This window comes from Nuphar pumila, chromosome 8 (genome assembly GCF_984573655.1).
Source record: "Nuphar pumila chromosome 8, dmNupPumi1.hap1.1, whole genome shotgun sequence".
Lineage (NCBI taxonomy): Eukaryota > Viridiplantae > Streptophyta > Magnoliopsida > Nymphaeales > Nymphaeaceae > Nuphar > Nuphar pumila.
Genome location: NC_143256.1, coordinates 10,059,227 through 10,085,447, shown reverse-complemented (window position 1 = coordinate 10,085,447; position 26,221 = coordinate 10,059,227). Strand labels below are relative to the sequence as shown.

General features: G+C 36.7%; 1 long non-coding RNA gene across 1 annotated transcript; it reads right to left on the bottom strand.

The window, feature by feature from the left end:
* Positions 1–19,449: 19,449 nt before the first annotated feature.
* On the bottom strand, positions 19,450–20,183 carry LOC149829585 (uncharacterized). Its single transcript, XR_016433579.1, has 2 exons — positions 19,844–20,183; positions 19,450–19,722 (listed from the first exon to the last, which is right to left on the bottom strand). It is a non-coding gene; the product is annotated as an uncharacterized LOC149829585 (long non-coding RNA).
* Between the last annotated feature and the right edge of the window lie 6,038 nt (positions 20,184–26,221).

The following is a 26,221-nucleotide window of genomic DNA, read 5'->3' as shown; positions in this document are numbered from 1 at the left end:
TTCTAATATATTTCATATTGATTTTTAAAGGAAATAAAAAACATTTTCTATTAAATAATGCTTATAGATCTTATCTATTGGGTATTGGGTATTGGGTATGATCAACTAAAAAAGTTTAAGAAATTTGACAAATTAAAGATTCTATTAGGTGAGAGCAGGTACTCTTGGGGAGCACCGAGAGTACTTACTCCCACGTACTAGAAACGAAAAATGACCTTACTGTATGGGTAATTTGAATTGATTTCTTAAAAAACTTTATAATTTTTTATATTCTCTCAATATCCAAAATGGTAAATATTGGCATTGTTAGGATCCTTTTTTCCTTCGCAACTATGAATTTAAGTTTTTTTGCGATAAAATTATACTGCCCGTCGGCTATGTCCAACACCTACTTAAATTCATAATCGCGAGTTTTTTTATGCAGAAACTCACAAACTCAAATAAATTTATTTGCAAAATTTTGATGAAACTCGAACCACCAAAATCAAATATCCTACTCTTTTGCAAATTGAAAGCTTGAATCTTTGATGTACTTTGAGATTGATATGATTTCAATAGTTTTAAAGCAATCCACTATCATCAATTTATAATTGATGATGAGAAATAGTCATTGGACAGACATTGGTGACGAACACATTTTTGCAATGGCTAGAAGTCCGATAGAATCTACACGTTACACTCTCAAGTCGACTTGTCCCTTCCCGGAGTCTACTTTTCTTCTCCAAAGGTCGACTCTTTCACCTTTGCAAGGATCAACTCTTCTTTTTTAGAGTTGACTCTTGATCTAAAGTAGTCAACTCATAATTCTTGAGAATCAACTCCTAGTTACTCAGTAATAATGTCTACCTTCGGGTCCTTGAGAGTCTACTCATCATTTCTTGAGAGTCGACTCTTGCTCGGTAAGGGTCACAACTCAAGCTTGTACAAAAAGCATGTTTCTCTCTGTCCTTTGAGGGTCAACTTGGATGCTCTTTAGGGGTCAACTCTATTACTCACTCTAGAGAGTTGGGGGTTGACTCTTACGAATCAAGATGAAGTATGCTCGTGTTCTTTCTTGGGATCAACTCATACGTACATGAGGCTCTTCAAGGGTCAACTCTTCTTCATTAGAAGCACGTATCTTTGTTAATTTTACTCCAGTCTTGCTATGAGTAATCTTTTAACATACTTTGGGGTATTTTTAACTACTTTTTGAACTTTATAAATAATACTATCAAGATTAGATCCCTGCACACTTAGAATCAAGTATTAGCCCTTGAGTTTTGTGATCATCAAAATCAATCTAGGAGTTCAGGAGCTTGAATTTGTCTTTCAGAAAACTGCATCTATGGGGTTAGACACTTCATGACTACATGAAAAAGGTAAGGTACCATGAGGTTATCCCATCGAATCCCACGAAAGCTATTAAAGTTATTCTTAGGTGTACCATTGAACATGATAGAGAAATTAACAGTGGAAACATATACCATTATTTTATGCACCAACAAGGATTTTTTCTAAAAAAATCCCAATCAGCCTGATCATAGTCCTTAGCTATATCGAGCTTAAGACAAAGAGTCTAGCATCTCATGAGCCAAGAGAATGCCCTCTTGAATAACACATCCTTGGAGGAAAGCACCCTGGTTATCGAAAATTATGCAAGTGAGGATACATGAAAGTCCACATGGTCCTCATTTTAAAAGAAGCCATCAAGATGGGTTGGGAAATGAGACGAGGAGCTCGCTCAAGACGAGCCCAAGCTCGAGCAAGGGTGTATTCTTAGGGTGCATTAGATTGCTTGTCCAATTTTGGATAGAACACAATCAACATAGAACATGTCCTGCCAAGGACAAAATAAACAATACTTGTCCAGTGTTTGCTTCGATCGGACAAGGACATGTGTTCTTCATTTGATTTGCATAGTGTGGACAATTTTCACACGTATGTAAAATGAGTTGACCAGATTTTCCCCATCATATTAATGTTTGAATAAGTTTGGATTGGACTTTAGCCCTAAATATTACCAAAAAGTGTTTAAAAATTGAGTAATTTGAAAAAAAAAAATAAGAATTCATATTTTTTGATATACAAATGTTTTAATGGGCATCATATTGGATCCAATTATGAAATTATGTCAAAAAATTATGGATTTTAGCCCCATATGTGCCTCTTACTAGATCCAAATACAAAAAAAATATTTAAAATTTTGGGTAAATTTAAAAAAAAAACATATTTTAGCTGGGCTGGTATGTCTAATTGTTAATACCAAAAAAATGTTTTAACGGGTATCAAATTGAGCAATTTAACAAAAAAAAATTGGGATGTTCTCCCGAACCCAAGCAAGTCCGAACTAAAACAACACTTTTATCTCCAAGCGCACCTCAGAAGCCGGGAAGCAGATCAGGTCATGTTGAACATTAGCCTTCTTCTCATGCCAAAATCGTGGCCAGCCGTTAAATGTTACGGATGAGCGTCACATGGCACTTAATGACTCTGTTAACTATTGCTTTTCTGTTAATGGTTGAATGAAAAAAATATTAAAAATAACCATACAGACCCAAAAGATAGTCCCTCTCTCATCTCTTTCCTGGGCCATTGCGAGCGGAGATAGGTTCCCCATTAAACAAGTTTACCATTCCTTGTTGCCTTCCAGGATGGACTGGTTTCCCACTGATTGTATGTGGGGTAAGGGGCCTGCTCCAAGGGCCAAAGCTTCGGCGTGGCTAGTGTCTCTGGATCGTGTTCAAACCCAGACTAATGTCAGGAAACGGGAGCTTCAATTTCTCAGCATGTGTGTTCTTTGCGAGAAGGTAGAAGAGGACATGACTCACCTATTTTGGTTTTCCCTGGTCGTTCTAGACCTATTTTTTCAAACTTGGGTTGCACCGTCTGTTCAAATTCGTCTGAGTTCCGTTATTCAGGACCTCCTGCTTGGTCCCATGATTTTACGACACAAAAAAGGGAGATTATTGTGGCGGGTATGGTTGTTTTCAGCATGGTGGGTGATCTGGACTAAAAGAAACTACATCTTCTTTAGGGGCATCAAATTCAATTTTGGAAGGCTTCGCCAGCAGGTTATGTCTTGCTGTTCAATTATATAGTAGAGACAGAGGGTTTGATCAGCTTGTACTCTGAACTGTGCATAGTCACCATCTAGATTGTGGTTGTCTTACTACTATGTTCTTCTCTCATCCAATATTCTGTTGGATGTATTTTGGTAATGTTGAATGTTGAATGTTCTCTCTCTCATCTCTTTCCTGGTTCTTTTCTCTCTCTCTCTCTCTCGCTTGCCATTAACGAAGGAAGGCACTCCATTCTCATCTCGTGTTCTCATCTCTCTCTCGCCATTGTGTTGAAATCAGACCGCAGCTCCAGGAGATCTGCATCTTGCTATGAAGGATGATCCTTTACGAACATTGTGACCTGATACTGATCTTGCCTTCCTCCATTTTGCAACCTCAAAGACTTCCAATTTTTTTCTTTGACAGGACAACGTAAGCAACCCAATAGGTTGCTTGCTTCATCTTTTCTTGAGTCCTTGACGTGTTTCTCAAATGACTTGAGAAAATGTCCCGTCTGATGGTGCATGTCATGAGGATCAACCTAGTAGAAAATGGGAAGGATCAAACAACTGCACTCTTGCACTCGACGATCGTCTTCTTTCGATTTTCCTAATGTTGAAGTTTTAGGTGTTTCATTGGAGTAGAAGAAGATAATCATCCTCTTTTAGTTTAGGTGCTTCATTGGAGCTATTCCATCCTCTTTCCTACAGAAAAATGAGAGGGACTACATCTTTTGAGGTCCGTATGTTTATTTTTTAACATTTGGTTCAGTTAACGAGGGCATTAAGTGCCATGCAACGCTCATCCAAAACGTTTAACGGTCGGTCATGATTTTGGCATAAGTAAAAGGCTTATGTTAAGCATGACCTGATCTGCTTCCCAGAAGCCCAATCTTGAAAAGCCCTAAAAAACACACACAGAGAGAGAACATTACAACTCACAAAGATCAACAAAATGTTGAACCCATGAACTGAACAAGAGCAAAAGCCAAAACAAATAAAAGAAAGCAAAAGGAAAAAAGAACACCAGACAGACAAAACGGGCTCACGCAGGAGCCATTGGCCCAGAGGGCGACCAAAGAGGTGGATCATCAACAGAAGGGAGCGAGAGATCACTAAGACGCATACGCAGGATCGCATAAACATCTACCAAGATTTTATTCACCAGATTATGAATGTTAACCGAAATTTAATGAAAATGAGCATCGTTGCGCGCCATCCAAACAAACCACCAAGAGGTAAGCAACCACGTTCGCTAGATTAACCTCCACCTCGTGCTACTTCTAATACAAACCGAGCCCAAGATCAGATCGAGCGCAAAGAACTTCTCCTTAACAAACACTTTCGGATGCCTCCAGGTCCTGTTAAAGAGTTCCACAAATATTGGGCAATACCAGAACAAGTGAAACATAGATTCTTTCACAACTTGACAAAGCATGCACCAACTCGAGAGTTGAAGGCCCACTTCTTTAAATTACTGTGGGTCTGAATCCTATCGTGCAAAATTAACCAAGCCAGGACCCGAGAACAGAGAGAAGGGCCCTTCGCCCAAAGCACACTCTCGGGCAACCAATCAGGCCCCAGGGGGGTGGGAGCAATGATCTATAGATTTTGGAGGTGATGAACTCCCCGCTTGGCGCTAACGCCCAGTGCAACCACTGACCAAAATTTTTGGGGTTCTCAAAATGGTCTTTGAAGAAGGCTAAAGCCCTCAACCACGATTTACGCAAGTGCGAGAATGCCAAACCCTGGTTTCCCAGGCGAACCGGGATAAGAGCAGAAGCCCCATATTTAGCAAGAAGCAACAAGCACAAGGTTTATCCAGTTCATGAGCCAGCCAATATTGCTTAACGACAAGAACAATGCTTCGCAGTCTGGGCACAGAAATGCCTAAGCCAGCCATATGCAGAGGTAAGATCACTGAACACCAACCATTCAAGTGACGCTTACCCTTGAGTTGACACCCAGACCATAGAAAACCTGCCAGCAAGCACGTCAATTACTTCTCCACTCCCACAGGCATCACAAACATAGACATGAAAATTTTTGGAACAGTAGAAAGAACATGTCTGACTTAAGTCAGACGACCAGCGATGAAGAGATAAGATGACTGCCACGATAGTAATTTGTGCTTCACTTTTTGAAGTGTTGGAGCCCATGCAGCAGAAGAGAGGCGCTTCACTTGTAACGGCAAGCCCAGGTACATTATAGGCAATTAAAAAATAATGCAATTAAAAATCCTCCTCCCAGCCGCAAGCATAGTGGACTGAACATTGAACATAGTAAGAGAGCATTTGTTCTCATTCAGAGAAAGCTCGAATAGAGAGAGGAAGAAATGAAGGATAAGCTTGAATCTAAGCATTTGCTGAACATTTGCACGACAAAAAATGATCATATCATCAGCATAAGTAAGAATATGACCAAGGAGGTTCAGAACCTACAAAGGATCAATGAATCGCGATGCCGCGACCCGCTTAAGCAAGACCACAAGACCCTCATCAACCGCATTGAACAACAAAGGCTAGAGAGGGCACCCTTGCCACAAACCCCACCCCAGCTTGAACCAGTTTCCTCTAACACCATTGATATTTAACATGTCCTGGGCATTTGAGACCAGCTCTCTCACTCAACCAAAAAAATGATGACCAATACCGAAATTTGATAACATTTTAAATAAGAAGGGCCAATGCACAAAATCAAAAGCTTTATGAAAATCTAATTTAAGGACAAAATAAAGCTGACCGCTTTGCTGCAAGGAATGAACAACCTCAGACTCCATGATGAACGAGTGTTGGACCCTTTTATTACGGATAAAGGCAAACTGAGAGTCTGAAAAATTTTGGTGAGCCACCGATTTCAGCCTATTCGCCAAAACCTTGGCAATCATTAGATAGAGAGCACTCATAACCGAGATCGAGCAGAACCGAGAAATACCAGTGGCCTCATCATCTTTTGGAATAATCAAAATAATAGCTACGTGAAAATGATAAGGCAATCTGGAGTTACGATAGAACTCGTCAAACATGCTCACCACGTCCGACTTAATACAATCCAAAAAGATTCTAAAAAAGTTGACATGAAACCTGTCAATACTGGGCGCTTTTCAACCCGATAGATCCTTGATGGCCCTAAAAATCTCATCTTTAGAGAACCTTATTTGCATAGATTTAACTTGCTCATGCTGAATCGACCCAACTAGAGCATTACCAATGACACCCTCCGCAGCGAACAAAGCACAATATAAAGCCTTAAAATACAACGTGACTGCCAGATTAACGTGTTGATTGAGATAGGGAACACCCCCAATGGAGATAGAAGGAATGACCTTCCTCCTATGATGATGGGAAGCATATGAGTGAAAAATTTTAGTATTGCCATCACCAGCCGCAAGCCATTTCACCCTAGACCTCTGCTTCCAACGAATTTTCTCCTTGACCCTCCAACTTTTCAAGAGCATAGTTAACTCTAAGGACCTGGCCTGGAAACTAAGAAGTTGCAAATCAGAGAGAGAGAGAGCCGGAGGAAGAAATAGACTGATACAACACAAAAATCTAATGATCCCATGCATTCATTTGCTGAAATTTCTCCACATTACGATTATGAAGCCAAGCCTTGATATCCTTAACTAGACAAAAAAGCTTCTTTTGAACCCGGAGAGCCGCCCAATGCTCATCATAAGGTTTGTTCCAAGAATTAGCAATAACTGTGAGAAAATCTGGCTCCTGGAGCCACCATTCTTTAAACGCAAAGCTCCTGGTAGATTTAAAGCCATCCCCCCAATGAGTGATGATATGCCCATGGTCTGAGATTGAGGGAGCAAGCAACATACACTTAACATCGGAAATGAGGTCTAGTAAATTAGGAGTGACAAAGACCCTACAGCATGGGCGAGACCGCCTATTCGACCAAGAGAAGCGCTCCTCGGTTAAAGGGATAGGGTATAGGAGATGTCGATGAACAAAGTCTTGAAAACCTCACATAGAGGAATTAGGAATGACGAGGTTATTAGAGTCATGAATAGATAGCAAACAATTAAAATCCCCTATAAGAACGTGACACTCCATGCTAGAAACGACAACCCTATCTAAATCATCCCAGAACGCGGGCCTCAAGGCGACGAGATTAGGGTCATAAACAACAGAAACCACTACCCTTCTACCAACTGTCTGCAAATTAAAAGCAACAAACATAGAGAAAAGACCCACATCCAACTGAGATAAATTTAAAGACTGCTTCCCCAAGATAAGGATACCTCCGACATGGTTGACTGTAGGCTTAAAGAAATAATCAGCTCTCCGTCAGATGCTAGAGGAGACCGCAAGCGGGATGACCTACATTTTAGTTTTACATAAAGCAAACAGGTCAGACTTCTCCTCCTTAACCCAATTAGCCAAAAACATGCATTTTGTGGGACAATTCAAGTCCCTAATATTTCAACAGACAGTCTTCATGGCACAAAATCTAGAAAAACCCAGGGCTGGTGGGACCGAGACGACCTTCTTGGAGACCTAGCATCGGTAGCCGAAACAATTGGGGAAGGCCTCCTCTTTCTTTGCTGACCATTTATGATTTGCCAAACACCTTCGGCAATAACAGACGACTTCGAGTGACCATTGGAAACGCCCATCCGCTCGCAGTCTGCTCTACCAGAGTAGCAAATGGAGTCCCCAATAATAGCAGAGATAGCTGAAATCATAGAATCCATGTTAGCAGCTATAACTTGCAACTGCGATGAGAAGAGAGAGATATCCAGCAACTTAGTTGCATCAACAACCTCAACACCCAGGGGCTACGGACTGGGACGCTGCCGAAGCAAAGGCATAAACAAGTGGCTAACCTGAACCCACGTTGGACTACCGAATGAGACACCATTTGGCGGAAGACCAAAAGTTGGGGCAAAGAAAAAAACCTCAGAGACATAATGCGATAATGAAAACCTCAGAGACACCATTTGGCGAAAGAAGCCAAGCACCATGCATTTGAATGCTAGGTCGGTTCTAGCATTAAACACGATAAGATTGATAACCAAATAATCAGAATGTCTGGAGGGAAAAATAATGAGAGACGATGACAAAATCGTCCTTTGCCCACCATGTATAAGCATACTCAACCACGCCTCCAAGCTGTTATGGGAAGGGGCACAATTCGAAGCAGACATTGGGCCCCGAGTATGAGAAATAATGAGCGACTGAACTCCAAGAGAGAAAACATTGCTAGCAGGGCCAGATTTTTGTGGGCCCACCCCTAGCAAAACTTTTGATGATGATGAGGGCAAAATTGTCCTATGCTTCCCAAGAGCATGCCTACCCAACTGTGCCGCCAATCCACCTCGAGAATCGATGCAATAAGAATCAGATGCCGAGCTTCATGTAGGAGAAATAATGAGCGACAAATCTCCAGGAGAGGAAACATTGATGGCAGAGCCAAATTTTTTGGGGGCCACCTCTGGCAAAACTTTCGACGACTAGGAGATGCCATCATACGCCGAAGATGGGGCTGGCATCACCGGAGCAGACAACGAAAAAGAAAACCCAAAGTGTTGCGGTTGGACCGTGACCTAGATAGACCCAATCTTGACCGCATGGAATGAATTTGCCGGCTTCTAAAGATCACCAATCTTTTTTGTTATAGTCATGTCTACTAACTTTTTGAAAATATATATATAGGTTTCGAATCGCTTCGCGACTACGGTGGAGGAACATGATGCAAGAAAGGTGTGGCAGAGGGTGGCTGCCAATCGATTTGCAGACATGCTGCACAATATGAAGACTGCAACAAAAAAGCATATGACAGAATAGATGATCCACTACAGTGGAAGGGCCATGACCCTATTACTATCAGGAGAGATTATTGGAAGAGAATGTGCGACAAGTGGGCGGGGGATGCATTTCAAAATCGCTCTGCGAAGGCTGCACAAAATCGAGCGAAAATGCCCGAAACCCATCTACACACATGTGGATCTAAGACTTTTGAGAGCCACCTAAAGAAAATGGTAACTCATCAATATATATTGTCAATTTTATAAGTATTGTTGCAAACTTGTTAACTAAATCTTTTATCATTTAACTTCGCAGGAAGCAGAAAAAGGAGACATTGTACCATACAAAGATGTGTTTGTTGAAACACATAAACAGAAGACCACGAGAGACTTCGTATCAAAGAAGGCGAGAACGACAACAATATGTATTTATTCGATTAATAATCATTGTAATATACAAGTTATCATAAATATTGTAATTCTTAATTATTAATGCATACTATAAACATTATTTTGTAGGAGGCATATGAGCAACAGATGGTAGAGCGATATGGCGATGACTCTACTCAACATCCATCATTTGATCCTGCAGCATGGGTGACTGCAGCAGGTGAACCCAAAAAGGGTCGTGTGTTCGGGTTTGAGAGTAATATGAACACCTCACCTGTCGTTGCTTTCTCCAGTCACGGCTCACAGACTTCTCCCGTCGACTTCAGCTTCAAGCATCCTATTTTTTCTGGTGATGATGTACACCAGATCATTAAGGACACAATGCGTGACTACTTCCATGAAACCATCGCCGACGTTCTCCAAGCTGAGTTCAACGGTTTTTTGCAGAACAAAGGAACTTCGATTACAGGTGCCTCTCAGGTATGAAAGTTTCATGCGATATATTGCATGTCGTTAGATTTCATATAACTTTGATTGCCTTAACTTAAGTGCATTGGATATAATTTATTTCAGTATATTTTATTTATCAATACTGACCTTTTATATAATATTTCAGTATAATATTTTTACTGCCTTTGAACACATATGAGCACGATAGAATCATATATACAGTTTTTTTACTGCCTTAGAACACATATGAACATGATAGAATCACATATACAGTTTTTTTACTGCCTTTGAACGCATATGAGCATGATAGAATCACATATAAGTTTTTTTACTACCTTTAGAATACATATGAGCATGATTGAATCACATATACAGTTTTTTTACTGCCTTAGAACATATATGATCATGGTGGAATCACATATACATTTTCTTGCCTGCCTTAGAACACATATGAGCATGATAGAATCACATATAAGTTTTTTTACTGCCTTTAGAATACATATGAGCACGATTGAATCACATATACAACTCTTGTTACTGCCTTAAAGCACATATGAGCATGAAAGAATCACATATACAGTTTTTTTGACTACCTTAGAGCATATATGAGCATGGTAGAATCACACATACAGTTTTTTTGATTGCCTTAAAACACATATGAGCATGATATAATCACATATACAGTTTTTTGCCTGCTTTAGAATACATGTGAGCGTGATAGAATCACATATACAGTTTTTTGACTGCCTTAGAGCATATATGAGCACGGTAGAATCACATATACAGTTTTTTTGACTGCCTTAGAACACATATGAGTATAATATAATCACATATACAGTTTTTTGCCTGCTTTAGAACACATATGAGCATAATAGAATCACATATACAGTTTTTTGACTGCCTTAGAGCACATAAGAGCATGATAGAATCACATATAAAGTTTTTTTGACTGCCTTAGAACACATATGAGCATGATATAATCACATATTCAATTTTTTGCCTGTCTTAGAACACATATGAGCATGATAGAATCACATATACAGTTTTTTGACTGCCTTAGAGCATATATGAGCATGGTAGAATCACATATACAGTTTTTTTGACTGCTTTAGAATACATATGAGCATGATATAATCACATATACAATTTTTTGCCTGCCTTAGAACACATATGAGCATGATAGAATCACGTATAAAGTTTTTTGTCGGCCTTAGAGCACATATGAGCATGATAGAATCACATATAAAGTTTTTTTGACTGTCTTATAATACATATGAGCATGATATAATCACATATTCAGTTTTTTGCCTGCCTTAGAACACATATGAGCATGATAGAATCACATATACAGTTTTTTGATTGCCTTAGAGCATATATGAGCATGATAGAATCATATATATAGTTTTTTTTACTGCTTTAGAACACATATGAGCATGATATAATCACATATACAATTTTTTGCCTGCCTCAGAACACATATGAGCATGATAGAATCACATATAAAGTTTTTTGCCTGCCTTAGAGCACATATGAGCATGATAGAATCACATATAAAGTTTTTTTGACTGCCTTAGAACACATATGAGCATGATATAATCACATATTCAGTTTTTTGACTACCTTAGAACACATTTGAGCATGATAGAATCACATATACAACTTTTTGCCTATCTTAGAGCACATATGAGCATGGTAGAATCACATATAAAGTTTTTCTGACTGCCTTAGAACACATATAAGCATGATATAATCACATATATAGTTTTTTGTCTGCCTTAGAACACATATGAGCATGATAGAATCACATATAGAGTTTTTTTACTGCCTTAGAACATATCATTTATGATAGAGTCACATATAGTGTATAATTTATTTCAATATATTTTGTTTATCAAAACTGACCTTTCTTTTCGTGTGTAGGTTGCTGGCTAGCAGCGTAGTGGAGCTGAAGGGACAAATCAAGGCAATGAATAAGAAGACGCACAAAATCTTGGCGATGATTAGATTAATGTGTTGAATTTGTTCTACTTTCTTTTTATTTCAAAAATGTAAATGTTGAATTGTAAATAATTAAAACTTGCGAATTTTAAAGTGAAATGATTAATTGTTTTAGTTTCCTTTTATATGTATTTTTATGTGTACTTTGTTTTTTATTCACAAGAAATATAAATTATACAAGAAATATAAATTGTAGCATGAGAAATTTTTTCTCGATATTTAATTTTCAAATATATATATTTTTTTACTTTTTCCCTTGTTTGCGACAAATATATCCGTCGCTAATCACTATTTACGTTGAATTTAGCGACGGATTAGCGATGGCTATAAATCTGTTGCCAAACCAAAGTCATCATTTAGTAACGACGGCCTTGCGACGGATGTTGTCATTCGTTATTCCGTCGCAACTTACTGACGGAACTGGCGACAAATACAGTCTGTCGCTACTTAGCGACATAATGGGCGACATATATATTTTGTCGCTTATTAGCGTCGAAAAATTCGCGATGGAAGATATCCGTCGCTAATCCGACGCTAAGCCGCTGCTAAGCTGTTTAGCGACGGATTTAGGTCGTCGCTAATCCACTGGTTTGTTATAGTGTTCTGACCGTACAAATGTGATCTATGTACATGATTTTATAGGGATCAACTCTTGAAGCGATCAATTCTGACACATGGGTGGTTTTTTATAAGGTTCAAAAAATCAATAATCCAAAATCTATGTAAAATTTTTAGCCTCTAAATATCAAAATTTTCATTGAAAACACATGATCCAGGTGTGGATTCCTTGTAAATAGACCATGCCCAACACATTTATGGGTCAGAACTGCGGGAAAAGTACAGGAAGGGCAAAAAAACTCATTTAGCACCTATGTGTGAACAACTTCCAAAATTTTCTTTTCTCTCTCTCTCTCTCTACATACACATACACATACACATACACGATGACTGTGAGAATTGTTTGCTTGTTTGTTTTAAGGGGATCATGGTTATCTTAATTTATATCTTACTATCAGAAGTTGCCATACAATTATGACTTTATAATTTATAATATATAACAACATAGCTTACCTTAGGTAACGTGAAAGTGGTTGGGTTTGGTGCCAATAATTGATGGGAAACATTGGAAAGCTTTCATAAGGTTGTATATGGATAGTGTAACGACCCCAACTCTACCTATGAAAAAGTGGCAATTTTTTTTTAAAACAAGTACAAAAACATTTTCAGAAACCTGGGGCCCTTACAATTAAACACAACCGCCACCACAAGAAATCTTATACTCATCTTTCAAACCAAATCAAACCATACTTTATTTAATTAAAGTGCATGTAGTCTGAGACATAAGCAAATAAAATATAAATAAAGCAAAAAGAAGAGTCATGCTGTCGAAAAGAATTTGTCAAGCAATCGTGTAGTCTCCTCGTGACTCCTCTCAAAGCAAGTCGCCTCATTAGGCATCTGAGGTTGTACACAAAAGTAAGGGTGTCAGAATCCAAAGAATTCTGTATATGAATCCCTCTAATGAATCAAATAAGTAAAAAGAATGCAAATAAGGTTCATGCAATATTTTAGAGGGATGCAATTATGACAAATTCATAACTCAATTAACTATTCATGCAATAAGAAATAATTATTAAGCATGAAGAAACACTTTAATAATTATCAGGGACCTTAAATTAAGTAATAAAAATATTTAACATGCATTAAGAAACAAACATGATGCATTCATTAATATATAACAATTAAGGGAATAAGTAAATGTGCATAATCTAATGTATAGCAGAAATATGCATGATTTCAGTGCAATGCATGAATAAATTATTATTTTTTATCTAAATTTTCTTTTCATATGCATGTCTCTATTAAATACATACAATTTAACTTTCTCTTTTTAATTGTCGTTGCCTGCAGATACTCCAAACGGGTAAAATTCTTGAGGTCAAGTTAGGTTTTTAAGGTAGCTTAGCACATAATTTGTATTTTATTACTGTGTTTCAAACTTAGCCCTCGATAGAAACAACTTTCGAAACATTAGACATTTAAATCTAATGCCGGGGATACCAGGAACATACAAATTCACAAGTGTCACTTTCTTGGTATACCAAAACAACAACTGTGTCTACACACCACCCCAGGCAAAGTGACAGATTCTTCTTAAAATTGTGGCTAGGAGAAGAACCTCAATATCGGGTTCATGAGAAACAACAACGCACATAGAGTTTTAGTATCCTCACGGTTCTCCAAAACTGCAATGTTCAAGATTCTCACATTATAGAAGGAACATCAAGAAAATATAGATTATACTATTCTTTAATTTTTTTATCTTGTTATTAATTCACCTATTTTAATTTTCATTCAACATGTAGAATTAATAACACAAGTTCGTACATCCACATACGAAACTCTTCACGGGACCATAGCCCATGGCAACATAGAAAAGTGCAATTAAAACAATGATATCACATTTGATTTTTATAATGCATAAAAATCATCTCAAACAAAAAGCAAGACATGCTTCAAGGCTCACACAACCCATGGTGATCCATTTTGATTATCGATGCATTCATAAGCAAAAATAATAAATATCATGCCATTATGCATTCCTTTTTAAATGTTTCTCAATGTATATTCATATATGCCAATAAAAAGATGCGCATGAAACAATAATATTCGTATGCATGCGCATGAGTTCACATAATTATGCTAAATGCATGCTTTTATTTAATTCACACGTTTATATCAAATACATGCTTTCATTCGATTCACATATTCATGTCAAAGGCATGCTTTCATTAATGAATCAATTAAAACATGTGAATATTCATGCAATTACTTACATGCAAAATACATTCATCTCATGTATGCGCATGCATATAAAACAACCTTGCAATAATATTTTGATTTAGCATAATACACCAATTCTAAACATGTGAGCTTTTTCATTCTTTTGCATGCATAAGGTTAAATCTAATATAAATAACAAATTCTGAAAATCAACATGCATAATTGAATTTTGTTCCAGAATTGTATAATCACATAGAATGAGCATAAACTAAGCATACAACGACAAATACAATTTGAATGTATTTCACATATATACTCAAACATTTTGTTCGAAAGAAGATGTTTTTTCAAACACATGATAACTTTATGTATATATATATATATATATATATATATATATATATATATATATATATATATATATATATATATTGTAAACTTCCTACTAGCCACCCTATTTGGCTAGGCCTAGTGGGTGTGTCAGGCACTGGCAGGCCAGTCGAACCTGATTCGGTTGGGCTGCCAGTCAGCCTAGCAGGAACGAGGAAAAAAATAGTATAACAATAATAACAAAAAAAATTAATATAACTAAATCTGGATATGCTTGCAAATGATTCAGTTATGTAAGTACATACAGATTCATATCTCAATATGCAAGCATAAGCATATTTATATTCAGTTATACGTAGTTTCGTAAATCAAGAAACATGCATATGCACCCCTTTCAGTTAGATATGTATTTGCAAACATATTATTTACAAGTATACATGCATATTCTTATATTCACATCCAACATAATGCCAATATGCACCAATACATGCTCTTTCAATCATGAATAAAAATCAAACGAACTTTCTGTTTCACCTGACAATAAGCATAAACAATTTTTTTTTCTAACTATGCAGATTTCATTGAATCCCTTTTTTTTTAACTTTAGGCACAAGATCTAGACCAGACCTGCGCATGTTAAATACATGGCAGATCGGTCCAGCTCCATATCTTTATGGTACATTGAAAATACACACACACACACACACACACACACACATATATATATTAAAAATGAGAAAACATTAATCTCAACCATGAATCTAAAGTAAATATTCAAATTTACTCTTTTCTCGTGGGTTCTTGCTAAAATCTTGCATGAAATACAAATTCATGCTCTTTTTCTCATCCAGAATAAGAAAAAGACTCATACCTTACATAAAGATTGAAAAGAAATATGAATTTGGTGATGGAAACAAGGGATGATCGGAGAAGAAGCTCCATTATTCTTCTTCATCCTCTCTTTTCCTCTCATTTTTTGTCTTTCTCTCTATTTCCTTCTCTTTCTCTTTTTTTTCCTTTTTTTTTTTGACTTATTTATAGAGCTCTAGATGGGCTGAAGAAGAGAGTGCAACCCCAACTTAAACTCTCTTCTCTCTTAGAGTTTCAAAAATTTCAAAACTCTCTAAGTATTGACTTTTTCAAAGTTTCATTTTATTAGGCTTTCTAAAACCTTCTTAGATGCTTCTAGGTGTGTTTAAGGGGACTACTAAGAGTCTCAAACACTCTAACAAAAATAATCTCAAAATTAATTAAAATTATTCATTTATTATTTATAAATAAATAAATACTTAGAAGCTTCCAAAAATTATATTATTGAACTAGAACACTTCTAAAGTGATTTTATATGAGTTTAAGGGCTCTACTTAGAGTCCTAAATAATTATCAAATTAAATTAATTAATTAATTAATATTAAATAATAAATAAATTTTCAGAAGCTTTCCAAATTAACTTGGGAGGCTTCTTAACATTAATTAACTTCAATTTAAAGGTTATTAATGAATTTAAAGTTGGAAAAATTGTTGGGCATGAAGTTGGATTCAGATCCGAATTTGGATCCAGATCTAAGATCCAAATCCATCTCAAAAATTTAAATGGGTCTTAGGCTGAATCAAATCCAGATGAATATGGGTCTTGGTTAGAATCCAAATTCACACTAATTTGGATCAAATCCATCAGATCTGGTTGGATCCAAACTCGGATCCAAACCGACAAACGACTCAATTTTTTAAAAAATGCAATTTTAGGGCTAACCGTAACCCGAATCAAGGAAAATAAAATATCGTTATATATGCTCAAAATTTTGAGATGTGTCCAACAATATATAACTCAAATTTCGCTTTTAAAATTCACCCAAAAATAACCTGAATTTTGCTTGAATTTAAAAGTCAAAAATTAAACTTTTTCTCACGTTTTAAGTGGCTCATTTAGACCTAGTTGATAAGACCTGAGTCAAGCTCAGACAACAGTCTAATATCGAGGATATACCATTTTTTCTTAAAAATCTCAAATTTAACTAAGTATGAAAATAAGCAGCACTGCATATAGAGTGATTGTGAATTCCTAATTGTTGTTCATTTCCTTTCCTTTTCGTGATGCGCCGTAGCATACGTATAGTAAGCTTCTCAAAAACTCGTTTGAAAGCCTCTTAACAGTTTTGAACACTCCCCTTCCCAAGAACCTCACTTCCAAAACAATGAAACTAGCTATCATTTTATTTCACAACTCTTATGAGAAACTCACTTCCAAAACGTGGAAAGCTTCCTTCTTGTTTAGGTATGAAATGAACACCCCTAATATTTTGTATGAAATGGGAGAAGGTGATTGAGTCTAGGTTGAAGAAGGTTGTCATGATATCGGATAATCAATTTGGTTTTATGCCTGGAAGATCTACTATGGAAGCTATACATCTTCTTAGACAACTTATTGAGAGAAATAGAGAGAGGAACAAAGATTTGCATATGGTTTTTATTGATTTGGAGAAGGCTTACAATAGAGTACCTATGGACGTTCTTTGGTGGACAATGATGAAGAAAGGTATTTCTCTCAAGTACATTAGTATAATTAAAGATATGTATGAAGGAGTAGTAACCAATGTCCGCACTTGTGGAGGGGTGACAACCAATTTTCTTATAACGGTCGGGTTACATCAAGGATCTGCTTTAAGCCCTTTCCTATTTGCTATAGTGATGGATGATCTTACGAGATCAATTCAAGAAAATGTGCTGTGGTGTATGTTGTTTGCTGATGATATTGTTTTGATTGAGGAGTCTAGAGTTGGGGTTAATGCTAAGTTAGAATTATGGAGACAAACATTGGAAGCAAGAGGTTTTAAGTTGAGTAAGAGTAAGACAGAATACATGGAATGTCGATTTAGTAAGCAACGAAATAGAGATGGGAGTGTAGTGAAGCTTGGTGAGCAAAAAATACTGGTGAATAATTCTTTCAAATATTTGGGATCTATCATTCAAAAGTATGGAGAAATTGATGGAGATGTAAATCATAGGATAAAGGTTGGGTGGATGAAATGGAAGAGTGCAACTGGAGTGTTGTGCGATCGTAGAATGCCATTGCGGTTGAAGGGAAAGTTTTATAGGACGACTATTAGGCCCGCTTTATTATATGGTACGGAATGTTGGGCTGCCAAGAGACATCATATTCAAAAAATGAGTGTAGCTGAGATGCGTATGCTGAGATGGATGTGTGGAAATACAATAAAAGATAAGATTCAGAATGAGGAGATACGTAAGAAGGTAGGCGTTGCACCCATTGAAAATAAGATGAGAGAGAATCGTTTACGGTGGTTTGGACATATTCGACGAAGGCCTAATGATGCTCCAGTTAGAAGGATGGAGAAATGGAAAAATATATTAGTTAAAAGAGGTCGGGGTAGGCCTAGGAAGACATGGATCGAGGTGATAGGAAAGGATATGAATGCTTTGAACCTCACCGAGGACATGGCATTGGATAGAAATGAATGGAGGAGAAGGATTCATGTGGAAGACCCAGAATGATTTTCTTTGTTGGTTCATATCGCTGACCCCAATTGTTTTGGGATGAAGGCGTAGTTGTTGTTGTAAATCCTACACACGGGGAAGCACTTGAAATTCATTTCAAGTGTAAAAACACAGGTTTCAAGGATGCCTTTGTGCCTTTCACGCTCCAGTTATTGTTGTTGCAAAGCTTCACGTCCAGACATTTTGGGTTCAACAAGCAACTTGATCCTCGCTTCGCTCCATTTACAAGTTGCTCGTTCTTACTTTGTATTATGGCTGATTGGCGTAGTGGGTGCGGCCTTGACAGGTGGTTAAGATTCGATTTTCATGGCCGTCTCCTTTCCGTGCAAGCCAATGCCCAACATAAGCACAGGGGATGGGTATCCTAGCGTTGGAGTTTTATACGCCACCAACATGATGATCATAGGGATGGTAGGCTGAGCCAGCACGACAAGGTCTTCCTGTTGGGTGCAGTTTATTCAGGTTAAAAATGAAAAGAAAGAAAGATTGGATTGCTTGTTTATATGGGGATGACCCACTTGACATTCAGAGTTTCCTCCTTTTGAAGGACATCAAGGTATGTTATGAATAAAAGATGAATCCTATCATAGCCTAAACCATTCAATAACTAAGTTTTTGGTATGTGAAATCCATACACCACCTCTGAGATTTTCGCTGAAGTATCAGGCTTTGTTTTGTGGTGGGTTAGCAGAAGCGTGCTTGTTCCCAGAATTGTCAAAGACGAATCCATCGCCTCCTCACACAAACACGACCTTCCAAAGGGAACACTCGAATTTTATGTTTGGGGCTAAAGAACCACCTTGCTGCCCCCATATTTTTGGCATTTGAAACCCCTGGAGATGTGCCGAGTAAGATGAACAACATGACCATTAGGTAGAAGTCAAAAAATCAAGCTGCAGGCAATGTCCACGATTAAGAAAAAAAGGACACCAAATTCGCAAATGGCAAGAAAGACAGAACAAGGGAATGACTTATCGCAAGGATTTCCCGGAAATCAAAGCAAAACAAACGCGAAAACGTGGAATCCTGAGCTTCTTGTGAAACAAGCAAAGTTGATCCCCGAAAGAAATCAACACGGAACAAACACGAAAACACAGGATCTTGAGTTCCCAGGACTCGCAGAGAAAGACACGAAAATTCGTCTTGATTACCCTTCGAGACCAACAAAACCACCAACCAAATCGATAAAATTGACCACCATCTTCGAATTCGAAAACAAGTAAAGTAATTACAGATCTGTGTAACAATCAAAGAATCCCCCTCCCCCCCTCCCCCCACAAGAGAACACAAAAAAAGAGGATCATTGTGAGACCAGGGTTTCGAAGCAATGCAGCCCGTCGAATTCCGGTGCGAATCTCGGCCTCGCCACCGCCGTCCTCAGCGGTTTCGCCACTTCCGCCTTGGGGTTCTCCACCACCTCGCCCTTCGGCCTCCCCATCAGAGCGTTGCACCGACCCTGTAACCATTGAAGAAAAAAACAACGAAAATTTAGAGAAATAATTTAGGAGAAAAGAACAGAGAAAAGAGAAAACCCAGCAGCAAGAAGAGACGCAAAACAAAAAGAGATGAAGGCTCACCTCGTCTTTCGTGCGGTGCTCTCCGGCGAAGTACGCACCGATCGCCGATGCGGCTTCGGAAAGGGAAGGTAAACGAGCTCCGACGGCCATCAAGAATAGAGAGAGAAATTCAGGAAGCAAAGGGAGAAACTTACAAGGCTAGAGAGAGCGAGAAAGAAGACTTTTACAAAGCAAATATGTGAGTGGATTGACTGTGAAGAGGTAAGCGAGGAGGAGGAGTATTTATAGGAGTGGTGGTGGTGGTGGTGGTGGTGGTGGGGGGGGGGGGAGGACGTTTCCGGAAAGTTGACGTGACTGACTCGGTCTCTCACACGTTGGTCAGAGTCCAGCAGCCGCGTCCTCTTGGTCCTTTCCTTTTTTTGACTTTCTTATCTCGTTTTTAATTACTTTTGCAGTTTCCCTCCGTATGTGGGGCTCCCCTTTATGGGTGTAACGAGGTCGGCGATACCCGACCCGATCGGATATTCTGAAAACGATTATACCTGACCCGATTTGATATTGGTTGATCTGTGGGTTTGAATCAGGTAAAAAATATAGACTCAGTGAAAACGGTTTGGGTCTTGGGTATTAATGTAAATGAAGACTTGAACCTGAACGGACTCAACCCCATTATGTACCCTGAACCAAATGGTTTATTTTTAATATGGATTCTAATTGAACCTGACTCAATTATGCACCTGAACCTATTATACACCTGAATTCTACTATATACCTGAACCAACCCTTACCCGAACCTGTTTCAAAAGAGAACCATCTGAAAGTTTATAATTGGTAAATATTATATATTCAATTAAATATTTAAAGATGTTGATAAACTTACAATTAATATGCATTGCATTTTAGTAATCTAAACTCTAATTCATTTTTGCATATAATATCTGTTGCTTTTTTGTTATGAAAATTGTTGGATTGAAGTGAGTCCTACCATAGTACTCAAGAATTCATTGAATTTGATACATTTTGAATAAGATATATCATTGGTTTTTTTGTTTGAACTTAAAATCTTATTTTTATGTTTAGATTTTGACATTATTTAGAAGAGTTATTAAGCTTCTATTTTGCTATCTTATAATCATCTTAATAAAAAGTTGATTTCATTCATTTACATATTTTTTGTTGGTGAGTAATTAGGTTTAGAACACCGACCATATCAAGACCGGAGTTGAAACCCGAACCGACCCTAATCAAAATATGTCTACTAAAGACCTGACCGATGTATATCTGAACCTGTTTACCAATATGGGTTTATAGTTTTTAGTGGAACCTGAACCCGAATTAGTAAGGGTCGGGTTTGGTTCTTACTTTAAGACCCAATTCAGAATCAGCTCTAATAAGACCCGACCCGAACCCAACCCGCCTATACTCCCTCTTGTTGAATTGCCTTCAAAGTGTCATTCTTATCCACTTGCGTCGTTACCTTGGGTTGCTGGGCAACAAGGTCTGAACTGGTTTGCTTGGGATTTGCATCGGATCTGGGTGGGTTTGTACTTAAGAATGACTTAATTGCGGTGATGATCATGGATCCTGATCCAATTAAACCTAGTTGAGGGAAAACCAGACCCAACTGGGTTTACAGGCCGTGCAAACCAGACATCAATAAAATCTTTCAATATTTTGTTTTTTCTTTGAAGATTACTGGGTCTCAGTTGCACTCAAATCTTCATAGTATTTGTGTCCTCATACAAGCTTTGAATCTATATGACTTGGTCCACATCATGATCTTGTCAGAACTGATCCAAGTCAGAACCAGGTCGTATCCGACTTGTTGAGAATCCTGATTTGGGGCATAATCTTTCAGTATTTGATATAGTCTGATTAGGTTCCAAGTTGGATTCGAGTTTGGATGGAAACAGCTATTAACAAATTCAACCAGTTTAGCTTTTAATAGGTTTCAGAGCTGGATTCAAATTGATAAATCTGTCTTAAATTCATAAATTTTTGCCTTTAAAATGGCCTTTTTACTCTTTGCACAAGCCAATTTTCTTCTTATATGCAAACTTTCTCACAAAAACAAGAATATGTGATTTTTTTTCTTTCAAATATGCAAATTTTCTTCTAAATACATGAATTTCTCCCAAATATGCAAATTTTCTCTCAAATATGAGAATATGCAAATTTTCTAAAAAAATATATGATTTTTTTCTTAAATATATAAATTTTCTCTCAAATATGTGATTTGTAACTCATGGTTACCAATGTCATACTATATTTGCGAATGTCTTGCCTGTACCATTTTTTTATGAAGTATTTAGTAAAAGGCTGTTCACACATTTTGAAAACATTTGCAACCAAAAAGTATGGTCATTTTTCGTGTGTGTGTGTATATATAGTAAGTGGTAACTACCTACTACCACTTAGAGAGATGTCAGTGAGCTCACTCGTGCTAAAAGGCATCACTAGAGGCTTTAGTGATGATTTTGTGGCATCACTAAAGGCTTTAGCAACATTTTTTGAAGTGCCAAAAGATTTTTTTTTAACATGTAATAACACTTTTGCAAATACAATGCATGAGGCCCTTGGTCGGGCATGTCCTCACATTTGTAAATACATTACAATATTCACAATCATGAGTTGCAAAGGTTCAAAATGTACAAACCTCTATTAAAGTTGTACAAAGGGCACTGAAAGGAGAAGGTGTTTATATAACATGTTTTGTTGTATTTTTAGGATGAATATTGCAAATTTAAGACAAAATTCATATATTTAAAAGAAAATCACATATTTAAGAGAAAATTCACATATTTGAAAGAAAAATTGCATATTTTATAAAAAAAATTCACATATTCTTGCATTTGAAAAGAAATTCAAATATTCTCATGTTTGGGAGAAAATTTGCATATTCTCATTTTTGATAAAAAGTTTGTATATATAAAGAAAATTTGGTTGTGTGATGGATAAAAAAGTTATTTTAAAGCTAAAAATTCATGAATTTAGACCAGTAGATTTAAAAAATTATAGGACATTTTTGAAAAAATATGATATTTTTGTTGTACAATACGATCACTTTCCAAAAAAACAAAAAAACAAAATGAAGATTAAAGAGATTGGATAAGGCTTGAAATGCATGGTTAAAGACTGGTACTAATGGAGTAATGCATAGATACAAACCAACTTATTACAACAAATAAAATCTGTGATAGGTTCAGATCTGGAATTGGCTTGGGATGAATTAGCAGCAAGAAGTCTAGTTTTAGATACTGTTCAATTCTTATTCCCGTTACCTATATCCCCTTATTAGGTCCTTCCGTGGATGCTCTCCTTTTCATTGACACAATATGCCCAAACAATTAATAAAATTCCTACTTAACTATTGAGCAGAATTTTATTATTACAACTACTTTCAGCTACCTACTAACCATGCCCTCCAACTATCCTAAACCAATTAACTTGAATTGTTTTCTCTCTTTCATCCTTTAGAACCAGACCATCCCTATAGAATTGGGTCAGGTTTTCTCAAATTAACTTCTAATCTGACTGTACAGATCTACTAACTTGGTTATGCAGGAATCAACTCATGGATTGTCCAATGATCACATAGGAGTAGGTCTTTTTTAAGGCTTCAAACATCAACAGTCCAAATATTACAAATTTCTAGGGATTTCTTGAGGGCTGAAAATTTGGTATATCCCAAAAAATTCCGACATATAGGTCAAAGAAACTTGATCGAATAGCCAATTTCTACTAAATCATATATGTAAAAATTAAACATTAAAGAAAAAACTGGCATTTCAATAAAGATAGCAAATATTATCCTATATATATATATATATATATATATATATATATATATATAGAGAGAGAGAGAGAGAGAGAGAGAGAGAGAGAGAGAGAGAGAGAGGGAGAGAGAGAGAGAGAGCAGTGCGTAGCTGCTTAATCACACTGACCATCCATCACACACATTGATGGATGGTTAACATGCAAAAAATGACAAAAAAATGTTAAAACACACAAAATGGGGTTCACACTTTTGAAGCATCGCTAGAAATCAGTCTCAGTTTTGCTGGGACCTTTAGCAGCACTAAAAAGAGCCACTAAAGGGTCATGGGATGCACACAACATTAGAAATTTCTAATGTTGTGCGTATCCCTTTGGGGCTTTAGCAGTGCTTTGAAAGCACCACTAATGGTCTTTTCAGACCTTTTTGCATATTTTTTCTTGTTTTTACATAAAACAAAAAATGTTGAGTGTCCATCGTGCGTACGGACGCTCAACAACATCAAGTAGGTGTTCAAGCACCTATTGATTCAACAGCTAAGTTCTACTCTCTCTCTCTCTCTATATATATATATATAAATGGGGTTTTCAGGTTATTTTCATTTTATTCTTAAATTCTAACCATACAGATGTTGTTATGCCAAAACTCAAAATTCAAAATTTTAGGAGAATTTTTTTTATAATTTTTAAACATAGAGGGTCTTATTAAATCATTTTGCAATTACCCTCAAACTCGGGCACATGATAAATTTAAAATCAAACCATTCAAACCATTTACAACTCAACATATCAAAATAATTTTATTTATTCTATAAATAAAATTTTAGAGTTTACAAACAAAAATCAAAATAATAGAAGAGTCCAGTTCAGTCTGTTTCAAAAATGCCAAGGTCTCTGTGTGCTGTGACATCTGCTCGACTATGCACATAGATATAAAAAATATAAAGTACGCAGCGTCAGACATCATGTCTCAGTACAATTTCGCAGACCCTTACTAAGTCTCTAAAATGTAAACACAATGGTTACAATTTAACTTACATAACCATTACATCATCCTATGATGATGTAATCATACAAATCAAGTATACCCGTATGCGTGGATAACCATATAATTTATGCATACTTTTATGTATACTTCAAACATGTAATCATATGTACATGTACTTGCGCATACAATTATGCACACAGGTCATTCGAGTGTACAATCACGCTCACATGTCAGTGATGTATACAATTATGTAGTCATTTATATTTCACACATGCTATTTATGCATACATGTAACTTAAGCATACAATTATGCATGCATGTCATTCAAGTATACAATTATTCTCACATGTAATTTATGCATACAGTCATTCTTACATATAATAATGCAACGGTCTCACCAACGAACACATTCCAACCGTACCAAGCACTAGACATCCCGCCTGAGTACAAGCGAGAGCATGTCTTAGCTTTCTAGTACCAGATTTAGTACATAACCACCATCAATAAATTTGATTAAATCATTACATAAAAGAATTAAGTCTTTCATCATTGACATTGCCTTAACCGAACTAAGCTCTAAGGAGTCAGCCTGCGCATGCACCGATGTCTAATAGCTCCAAAAAAACAAAGTTCGACAATAAAGCATCCACGTAACAAAATCGTTAAGTTATTACTTGTGTGAGTAAACACAATGAAAAATAATGATTTTAAAAATCAATTTAATAAACTAGATTTTTAGTTAAATCTCTCGAACATATTACATTTTAAAATATTACTAATTCATACCAATAAGAGAAATCAACTGAACTTGAAATAGTCTCATTTAAGTATTGAACCTTTAAGACAATTATTCAAATAAATCATCAATTAAATAATCAATAATTATTGAAATTGAAACGAGATAAGTAGCCCTTAGGATCATCGAAATCATCAATCCTCACAACCCCCTCTAGCATCCTGCACTCGTTCCACAGATCACATATTACCTGAAAATATTTTATTTTGAAAGGATGAGACTTTGAAAAGTCTTAGTAAAATTCACATAGCTAATGCAAGATACGATACATAAAGCTTGCATAATGAAAATCAATAACTAAAGAACTACATTAACTATAAAAAATATAGATACACAATTTTACAAGATCTTCAAGCATTCATCATTCAAGAAAGAAAAATATACACAAATATGATATAACAATTTCAAACATCTATAACATTATTCCAAATGAAATCAAAACATCTATTAATATGCATGAATTCCCATAATCACGTGAATATAAATAAAAGTATATTAAAGTAAAGTGAACAAGTATTTTATATTTCACTTGATTATCAAATGTCTATTGGGTATACATAGGACCAACACGAAACAACTTAGACTACCCAGTTGTTTATTATGCTATATATTTTAGTTTTTTCGAGTAGCTACTGAGTCATATCCCCCAAGAGCGGAGTCAGACCGTGAGAGGTAGTGGTGTGCTCTAAGAGAAATCTACTTGTGAGTGCGGCTTCGTGCTACAATGATGATCATGATTACTCACTTTTGTAGAAGTACCAGGGACATGCCTCTCTAGGATATAAAAAGTAGTCTTGATCCCTCTAAATTCTCTGAGCTGGGGGACCATCGAGTCATTTTCCCTCACAGCATGATAAGAAAGAAAGGCCTAGAGAGTTTC